Source organism: Neophocaena asiaeorientalis, unplaced genomic scaffold (genome assembly GCF_003031525.2).
Source record: "Neophocaena asiaeorientalis asiaeorientalis breed wild unplaced genomic scaffold, Neophocaena_asiaeorientalis_V1.1 scaffold82, whole genome shotgun sequence".
In the NCBI taxonomy this organism is placed as follows: domain Eukaryota; kingdom Metazoa; phylum Chordata; class Mammalia; order Artiodactyla; family Phocoenidae; genus Neophocaena; species Neophocaena asiaeorientalis.
The window spans coordinates 3,879,208-3,889,825 of NW_020173068.1; positions in this window are offsets into that span (position 1 = coordinate 3,879,208).

Below are 10,618 nucleotides of genomic sequence, written 5' to 3' on the forward strand. Positions count from 1 at the left end.
TTTTTTTTTTTTTTTTTGCCGTACGCAGGCCTCTCACTGTTGTGGCCTCTCCCGTTGCAGAGCACAGGCTCCATACGCACAGGCTCAGCAGCCATGGCTCATGGGCCCAGCCACTCTGTGGCATGTGGGATCTTCCCAGACCAGGGCACGAATCTGTGTCCCCTGCATCGGCAGGCAGACTCTCAACCACTACACCACCAGGGAAGCCCATGTACCACATCTTTATCCATTCATCTGTTGATGGACATTTAGGTTGCTTCCATATCACTTAACAGGCTCTTCTATCTCCACTTTGTAAATTTTTGTTCTTTAACTTTGAAAGAAAACTTACCTCTCACCTCTTCTTTTTCTGCCAATCATGGATTGCTCAGAGTGGAAAAAGGTCCACGTGTCAAACCAGTCAATAATTGAAAGATTGCTGCTGGTATTCAGAAAGTAGGTAATCATAGACTTTGGATAACAAATCCTTTAGAAATTCAAGTGACTTTGCATTTTTCATTTACCATAGCAATGACAGCAGGGCAAATCACCTGGTGGGTGATAGATCTTTGTAAATAAAATTTAGTAATAGATTACTATGGGATTTTGGGCATATAAATTGCAAGGACTTAAAAGAACTGTGTACTCTCTCTCTCTCCCCATGTATCTATCATTTATCTATCTACCACCTAATCTTTAAACTTTCACATTTACATTTTCATGTGAATAAGATGTCTCAGTGATTACATTTAAAAAAATAAAAACTGGGAAGAAATTTGGTACTGACTCTCATCTCAGTAAAAAATAATATTCGTCTACCTACACATAAGCTAATTGAGAGAAAGCAATATGTATTTACTAAGAGGATGCATTTGTAGTACACAAAAATGTTATTCTTCATAAATAAATATTTTTCACATTTTATAATACAGTTATGTGGTTTTAATCAATTTTGTTCCAAATATTGCAATAATGACTCAGTCTTGAATATGCTGTTAAATATTTAGAGCCTTATATTTACACAGATTTCACAATAAAAATTACAATATATATCCACATTTTTGCAGAGAAATATGATAGAATTATCAACAGTAGAGTTTCAAAGACTAAAATATATTACATTAAGGTCTAATTTTATGGATATGTTGGAATAAAAACAAACAGCTGGAATAAAAGTTTAAAGAGAAAAATGATGTAATATTGCTAATTGTTAAGGAAATGATTCCTTGCATATTTATTAAATGGATTACTGTCAATAACAAATTCTATGCATTCAGATTGAATTGAAAATTTAAATTGTAATTTTTTATGTGTCAATTTTTATAACACACCAGTAATCACATCATCTTATTATATAAATTTATGATGAAATATTTTATATCTCAATTTAAAATTGTGTAAGAAAAAACACACCCTCAAAATCCAAAAAATTCAGGTTCAGACTGATGATTGTTTTTCCAATACTCTGATCATTATGTTTTTTTTAAAAATTCCTGTATATTCCGTTTCCATGATTATAGGTTTCACCATCATGCAGCATGATAGCTTTTGCTTTCTTTTTTAAAATTATTTTTTAATAAATGTTTATTATACCTATGTGAACTGCTAATTTTTAATCAAAAGCTCAGACAGAAGACACTTGTTCAGGACCTCATGGTTATAAAGGACAAGACAGAGAACAGAAGAAAAGGGAAAGCACAGGGAGGAAGAGCACAGATGAAATTAAACAGATGTGACTTTGACTTTCAAGTCTACCGCTTAGAAGTGACCTAATTTGGGGTGAGTTACACACCTATATGAGCCACAGTTTTCTGATCTCTAAAGTTGGAACAGTATCTACTTTTCAGGGGTCTTGTGAGGATTCAAAATTGTTCTTTTTCTTTTATTGGGGTATTATTGTTTTAAAATGTGTTTGTTTCTACTGTACAGCGAAGTGGAGTTCCCTGTGCTCTACAGCAAGTTCTCATTAGTTATCTATTTTATACGTATTAGCGTATATATGTCAATCTCAATCTCCTAATTCATCCCACCCCCACCTTGGTGTCCATATGTTTGTTCTCTACGTCTGTGTCTCTATTTCTGCCTAGCAAACAGGTTCATCTGTACCATTTTTTTAGACTCCATATATGTAAGTTAATTTATGATATTTATTTTCCTCTTTCTGACTTACTTCACTCTGTATGACAGTCACTAGGTCCATCCACATCTCTATAAATGACCCAGTTTTGTTCCCTTTTATGGCTAATATTCCATTGAATATAGTGGTATCTGTACCACGTCTTCTTTACCCATTTGTCTGTCCGTGGGCATTTAGGTTGCTTCCATGACTTGGCTGTTGTAAATAGTGCTGCAATGAACACTGGGGTGAATGTGTATGTTTGAATTATAGTTCTCTCTGGGTATATGCCCAGTAGTGGGGTTGCTGGGTCATATGGTAAATCTATTTTAATTTTTTTTGCTTTAGGATTTTTTCTTTCTTTCTTTTTTTTTGCAGTACGCGGGCCTCTCACTGTTGTGGCCTCTCCCGTTGCGGAGCACAGGCTCCGGACGCGCAGGCTCAGCGGCCATGGCTCACGGGCCCGGCCGCTCCGCGGCATGTGGGATCTTCCCGGACCGGGGCACGAACCCGTGTCCCTTGCATCAGCAGGCGGACTCTCAACCACTGCGCCACCAGGGAAGCCCTCTTTTTCATTTTATTGATGGTATCTTTTTTTCTTTTTTTTTTGCGGTACGCGTTCCTCTCACTGCTGTGGCCTCTCCCATTGCGGAGCACAGGCTCCGGACGCGCAGGCTCAGCGGCCATGGCTCACGGGCCCGGCCGCTCCGCGGCATGTGGGATCTTCCCGGACCGGGGCACGAACCCGTGTCCCTTGCATCAGCAGGCGGACTCTCAACCACTGCGCCACCAGGGAAGCCCTGATGGTATCTTTTAATGTGTACGTTTTAAATTTCTATGAACTTCCTTTTGTTGTCGCTTTTGCTTTTGGTATCATATCTGAAATATCATTGCTTAATTCAAGATCATGAAGATTTACTCTTTTTTTTTTTATGAAGATTTACTCTTGTGTTTTCTTCTGAGAGTTTTAATTCTAACTCTTACATTTAGCTCTTTGATCCATTTTAATTTAATTTGTGTATGATATAACACAGGAGTCTTAATTTGTTCTTTTGTGTGTGGTTCTCCAGTTTTCTCAACTCTATTCATTAAAAAGATGATTCTTCATTGAATTGTCTTGAAACCCTTATAGAAAATCATTTGACATAAGTATTAAGATTCATTTCTAGACTCTCAATTCTATTCCATTGTTACATATGTCTAGCTATTTTGGAGTGTCTTCATCACCTCTCAGGTCTGATGATTCACCAGACCTAGATAAGCTCATGTGTACAATTTATTACCTTTAAAGGACACAGACTGAAATCAGCAAAGGAAAAAGACATAGAAGGAGTCTAGAAGAAACCAAGTATAAGGTTCCTAGTTGGGTCACATGGACCCAGCTTAATTCTCCCAGCCATGATGTGTGATAACATATGCACAGTGCTGCCAGCCAAGGAAGCTTACTGGACCCTTGGTGTCTAGGGTTTTTATTGGGGATCAATCATGTAGGCATGGAGCACTCACATGCATGAAATTAACTACCCATCTTCAAATCCTGCTTCTAGAGTTCAAACTGATACAGCTTAGCCTAAAATCATATAAACCAGGTATTCACTGTATATCGCATGGTTAGGACAAAATATCTGGCATGGTCCAAGTCAGGTATGCAAAGACACTTTCTCAGGTGGGATATTTTAAGGGTTCAGAGGTTATTTGCCAGATGCTGGTCATCGAACAATTCTGATGATTTTTGAAATGTGTAGATCTGGTCAACCACAAGTCTGCTGTTAGTGATTTATTTCATAGTTTACACCCATGGCCTTTTGCCTAGGTTCTCTTAGAGAAAAATGATCCTGATTGAGCATTTGCATTTAGTATAACATTTACGTAACATATATAGCAATAGTATCAGGGTGAATATGCATAACTTTTGGAGAAGCCAGTGTCAGGTAGGAATAGACTTCAAGAAAACTTATCTACTATATAAAGCCATTATATACATTTTACATGTTTTTTTACATTATAATTTTTTTTTTAAAGAAGATGTTAGGGGTAGGAGTTTATTAATTAATTTATTTATTTTTGCTGTGTTGGGTCTTCGTTTCTGTGCTAGGGCTTTCTCTACTTGTGGCAAGTGGGGGCCACTCTTCATCGCGGTGCGCGGGCCTCTCACTGTCGCGGCCTCTCTTGTTGCGGAGCACAGGCTCCAGACGCGCAGGCTCAGTAGTTGTGGCTCACGGGCCCAGTTGCTCCGCGGCATGTGGGATCCTCCCAGACCAGGGCTCGAACCCGTGTCCCCTGCATTAGCAGGCAGATTCTCAACCACTGCACCACCAGGGAAGCCCTACATTATAATTTGATTACTTGTTTCCCCCTTGATCCACCATTTTACCTTATGATAAATGTGTGCAGAACTACTTAGTAAAGAAATTAGTTTATTGTTGGGCAGAGCCACGAGTGACTATCTCATATACAATTATACCAAAGAGAATAAAATACTTAGGAATGAATTTAACCAAAGAGGTGAAAGACCTGTACCCTGAACACTGTAAGACATTTTAAAAATTGAACTAGTTGATTCACAATGTGGTGTTATTTTCTGTTGTACAGCAAAGTGACTCAGTTATGTATGTTTGTTTTCTGTGTGTCTGTTTCTGTTTTGTAAATAAGTTCATTTGTATCATATTTTAGGTTCCATATATAAGTGACATCATATTGAGGCAGGAGATAGAAGGGTTCCTGGTTAAGCATGTACAACTGGCCTCCTGTTTACATTTCATGGGGTAGGAAAAGTGTGTGCTTCAGGCTGGACACTTAAAACTAGCCTCCTGTTTGCATTGCCTGAGACAAGAGATAGGTGGGCTCCAGGTTAGGCATTTACAATCAGCCTCCTGTTTGCTCTCCGAAATGGAAGTAACAACAGAAACAGGGTTTCTGTTGATGAAACCTGGCTATGATGAAACATAGCCAGGTTTCATCTCCTATGGACACCTTAAGATAGCTGTCATGGCAGGAACAAAGAGGGGCTAAACCCTGCTTGAGTAAAGGATCAAGAGAACACATATTTCCCCTCCTTGGGGCAAGGGAGACACTACACATGCACAGAAAGCCTCCTTGCAGGTCAAAATTCAGGGGATGCCAGGCCATAATAAAAAAGTTCACCCGTGCATATTTCCGCATCTACTCTGCTTTTCCAATAAACATTTTACTTTTCTCTTTACCTTCTGCCTCCTCATCAGAATTTTTTCTTGTCAAGGTAGGCAAGGACTGGGGATTTAGGCCCTAGCTGCTGGCCCCTGTGGTCTAGTGATTAGGACTCCTGATCAGGAAACTAAGGTCTCGCTTCTAGATACTACTCACTGCTGCAAGCACCCAAAATCAATATGATTTTTGTCTTTCACTGTCTTACTTACTTCACTTAGTATAATAATCTCTAGGTCTACCCATGTTGCTGCAAATGGCATTATTTCATTCCTTCTTTATGGCTGAGTAGTATTTCATTGTATATATGAGCCACAATTTCTTTATCCATTCATCTGTTGATGGACATTTAGGTTCCTTCCATGTCTTGGCTATTGTACATATTTCTGTCATGAACATTGGTGTGCATGTATCTTTTTGAATTAGAGTTTTCATCTTTTCTGGATATATGCCCAAGAGTGGGATTGCTGGATCATATGGTAGTTCTATTTTTAGTTTTTTAAGGAACCTCCATACTGTTCTCCATAGTAGTTGCACAAATTTATATTCCCACCAACAGTGTAGAAGTGTTCCCTTTTCTCCACATCCTCTCCAGCATTTATTGTTCGTGGACTTTTTAATGATGGTCATTCTGACAAGTGTGAAGTGATACTTCATTGTAGGTTTTATTTGCATTTCTCTGATAATTAGCGATGTTGATCATCTTTTCATGTGCCTATTGGCCATCTTTATGTCTTCTTTGAAGAAATGTCTACTTAGGTCTTCTGCCCACTTCTTGATTGTTTTTTTTTTTTTGAGTTGTATGAGCTGTTTGTATATTTTGCAAACTAAGCCCTTGTCAGTTGTATCATTTGCAAATATTTTCTCCCAGTCCACAGGTTGAATTTTTGTTTCATTTGTGGTTTTCTTTGCTGTGTGAAAGGCTATACGTTTGATTAGATCTCCTTTGTTTGTTTTTTCTTTTATTTCTATTGCCTTGGGAGACTGACCTAAGAAAACATTGCTACAATTTATGTCAGAGAATATTTTTCCTATAAAACACTGTGGAAAGAAATTGAAGACACAAATAAATGGAAAGATACTCTGTGTTCATTGATGGAAAGCAGTATTATTAAATATTGTACAGCCACTATGGAAAACAGTATGGAGTTTCCTCAAAAAATTAAAAACAGAGCTACCATATGATACAGCAATCCCACTGGTGGATGTAATAAAATCACTATCTTGAAGAGATATTTGCACTCTTATGTTCATTGCAGTATTTATCACAATAGTCAAGATATAGAAACAACCCAAATGTCTGTCGACAGGTGAATGGAAAGAGAAGACGTATGTATACACACACGCGCACACACACACACACCGTGGCATACTAATCAGCATTTTAAAAAGAAAAAAGTCTGCCTTTTGTGACAACATATATGGACCTGAAAAACATTATGCTAACTTAAATAAGTCAGATGAAGAAAGAAAAACACTTTATGATTTCATTTGTATGAGGAATCTCTATATTTAAACTCATAGAAGCTGAGAGTAGACAGTGGTTACCAGGGTCTGTGTGGAGGGGGAAATGGGGAGATGTCAGCCAGTGGTACAAAGCTTCAGTTATGCAAGATGAATAAGTGCTGAAGATCTATTGTACAACAATGTTTCTATAGTTAACAATGTTGTATTCTTCAAATTTGCTAAAAGAGTAGATCTTGTTTTCACCACAAAAAAGAAACAAATAACTATGTGAGGCAATGAATTAAAAAATATGAAATGGATTAAAAGAAAAAGCATAGACTGAGAGATATTATTTACAAAAAAATATCCAACAAAGAACTCATATATAGAGTTTATAACATTTAGAAAGTGGGGAAATGAAAAGACATTTCACCAAAGATGATATGTGGATGGCAAATAAGTACATGAAAAGATGTTTAACATCACTGGCAATCAGGGAAATGCAATTTAAGAACAAGATGAGATAGTACTACATATCTATTGCAATAGCTAGAATTAAAAACCATGACAGTATCACACAGTGATGAGGAGAAACTGAATCTCACACATTGCTGGTGAGAATGTTAAGTGGTGCAGGCACTCTGAAAAACAGTTTGGCAGTCTTTTAAAAACCTAAATTTACAAATATCATGGAATCCATCAATCAAACCCCTAGGCATTTATCCAGAGAAATGAAAACATATGTTCACAAACAAACCTGTATGCAAATGTTTATAGCAGCTTTATTTGTAATAACCAAAATCTGGAAACAACCAAAATGTTCTATAATATGTCAATGGTTAGATAAACTGCGGTACATCCATACTATGGAATATTATGCAGCAATAAAAGGAACAAACTATTGATATGCACAGTGATCTCAAAAGTCATATTCTGTATGATTCTATTTATATAACATTCTCAAAATGACAAAATTAGAAAGATGGAGAAAAGATAGTTTGTTGCCAGGGGTTAGGGATGCTAAGGAAGTAGGGGGTTGAGTGTTACTATAAAGGGGCAGCACAAAGAAAATCTTTGTGGTGATTGAATAGTTTTGCATACTGTTGCTTACATTAATCAACACCTGTGAAAAATGACATTGAAATATACATATAAATTGTACCAATGTCAGTTTCCTTGTTTTGACATTGTACTATAGTTATTCAAAATGTAATATTTGGGGAAACTGGGTAAAATGTACACAGATTTTCTTTACTATCTTTGCAACTTCTTGTTAATCTATAATAATTCCAAAATTAATAAAATAAATAAATAAAGACATAATTACAGCCAACAGACTTATGTGTTTGGTGAGACAATATTCTCTGTTGTAAGGAGCAATGGCTTTGGAGTCAGGTGGACTAAAGTCCCATTCCTGACTCCATGGCTTACCAGCTGTGTGGCCTTCAGAAAGTTGACTGACCTCTCTGGCCTTCAGTTTTCTCTTCCAAAGAATGATCTTTTTCAATTTTGTAGCCCGAACTTTAGCCATTTATTTATCATCTTACAATTTTTTTGCATTATCATCTATAAGCTGTAAAATTATTTACTTAATATTTTTTATAGAAACCAACAGACCATTTTCTTAAATCTGTATTTGATCACATCCTAAGTGATGTTATCTGTAAAATCACCAGATCAAGGTCTAGTGATTTTTTTTCTCAAATAAGCATTAAAATAAAAGTTATGAAAAACACATACTGCCAGTGACATGGGCAGTGGCACATTCCAGAAAACACTTGTTTAGCCCAAATACTTTACTTTCACAGATGGAGAAAGTGATGTCTTACAGGCAAAAGGACAAAAACAAACTTTCAGATTTAAATGATCTCTTAAAATGTAAGTCACAATTCCCTATCATATATCAAATAAATTACAAAGTACTTAATAGAGACCTGCAAGATCTGACATACTATAGTTCTGCCTGCCTGTATGATTCTTGCTTCTTTTATTCATCCCCTCAACTCATTCTACTGCAGGTACACTTGACTTTTGCTCTTTCTGACACATCTAGCACTTTCTTTCCTTAGAGCCTTTGCTCTTGCTGTTCTCTCTGCCTGGAGATTCTAGATATCCATGTGGCTCACTTCCTCAGTACATGTAGTTTTCTACTCAATATCACTTCCTCAGAGAGTCCTTCCCTGCACAACCTGTTCAAAATACACACACACCCCATATATCATATTATTCTGTATCCCTTATCCTGCTTTATTTTTCTTTATAGTACACGTCACCATCTGGCATTATATGTTTGTTGTCTCTCTCCCTAACCAGAGTGGCAGGACATTGCTCTCTTCTCCTTTTAGACCCAGTGCCTAGAACTGTGCCTAGTAAATAGATCCATATCCAGCGAACACAGCAGTGCTTCCTACAGAATCTGAGAGAAGTGGTCACACAGACTCAGTTTGCAGCATTTGGACATTGGGAGCCACCACTTCTCCCAGACTGTCCAATTGTTTCTGGATGACTTCGATCATCAGAGGTCTTTCCAATTAGCTTAAACCTGCTCCCCCGCAGTTTCCACCCAGAACTTTTAGTTCTGCCCTCTAGGCTTGCATAGAACATGCCTTTTCAGAAGATAACAACTATAACTCTCTTCAGCCCATTACTGCTTTTCAGGTTAAATGGGCCTCTTCTTCCTTCATTACTCAGACATTGATCCTCTGGGATGATAGAAAGAACATATGCTCTGGGGACAGGTAAACCAGATCTAAATCCATACTTCACTCTAAACACTATGAAACCCTGAGCATATCGCATCTACCTGTCAGGGATCCTGTGAGGATTCTAAGGGGTCAAGTATGTAAAGTTTTTATCACAGTTACTGAGAGACAGTGAGATTCAGTGGGTGGCTCGATGCTCACTGCTTTCCTGGACAACATGCTATCTGGATATCAAGGGAAAAAGACTTCATGAACCCCACCATGCTGCCCCTAACACCTGCCAACTTCACAAAGAAGAGAGTATAATAGAAGAACACTGGACGTATTAAAAGATGTAAAACAGCCATAAGACATACCAACGAGTCAAAAAAGAAAATCCAGTGGACTCACAGACAGACGTCCTGAAGGAGCCAAGGGATGCCCCCTTCTATACCGTCTTTGTTGCTCCCTTCTTCGGAGCCAGAGTCCAAGAAAGGCCTCAAAGCACTAATATCAAGGATTTGGAGTAGGTAATAAGGAGAAAAATGCAGTTAAAAAGAGCTGGACTACGAGTTGGGTTATGAGGGCTCTCAGTCTTTTCTTTCTTGCCCATAGTGTAACTCTAGACAATTCTCTTCCACCCTGTGGGCCTGCATTTTCTTAACTGAGAAATGCCAATTCTAAGATCTATGTGGCTATAAGGGAATACCATAATGCATTTATTCATTCATTGTTTTCAACAAGTGTTCACTGCACAGTCTGGATGTAAAGAAATCATAGCCAGTCCCTACTTTCAGAGGTCTCGTGGTCTGTAAAAGTTGCCAGTGTCATCCAATAGAGGAGATAAATTAGAAAAATGCTTAGTTCCAACTTATCATGATAAACATTATGACAGAAAAAAGGAAGCACAGAGGCTGTGAGAATATAAGGGAGGGGGCTCAACTGCCCAAGGAGAGGAGTGGGAAAGGCTTCTTGGAAAGTGGGTCCATTCTCTCCACAATGCCACAGACTTGCAGGACTTGTATGTCCTCTGCTAATGCCTTCCACCTTCCCAGATGATGTCAAGAGAAGGACTCAATACTGGATGATCAATTTACATTGCTGACCTATAGGTTGATGTCCTGGGTAGTGGAACATTCTGTCCTTCTCTGATTTATTGTCTGTGACTCAGCCCTACCCAAGTCAATAAAACACAGAGTGAAAACCTCCCCTC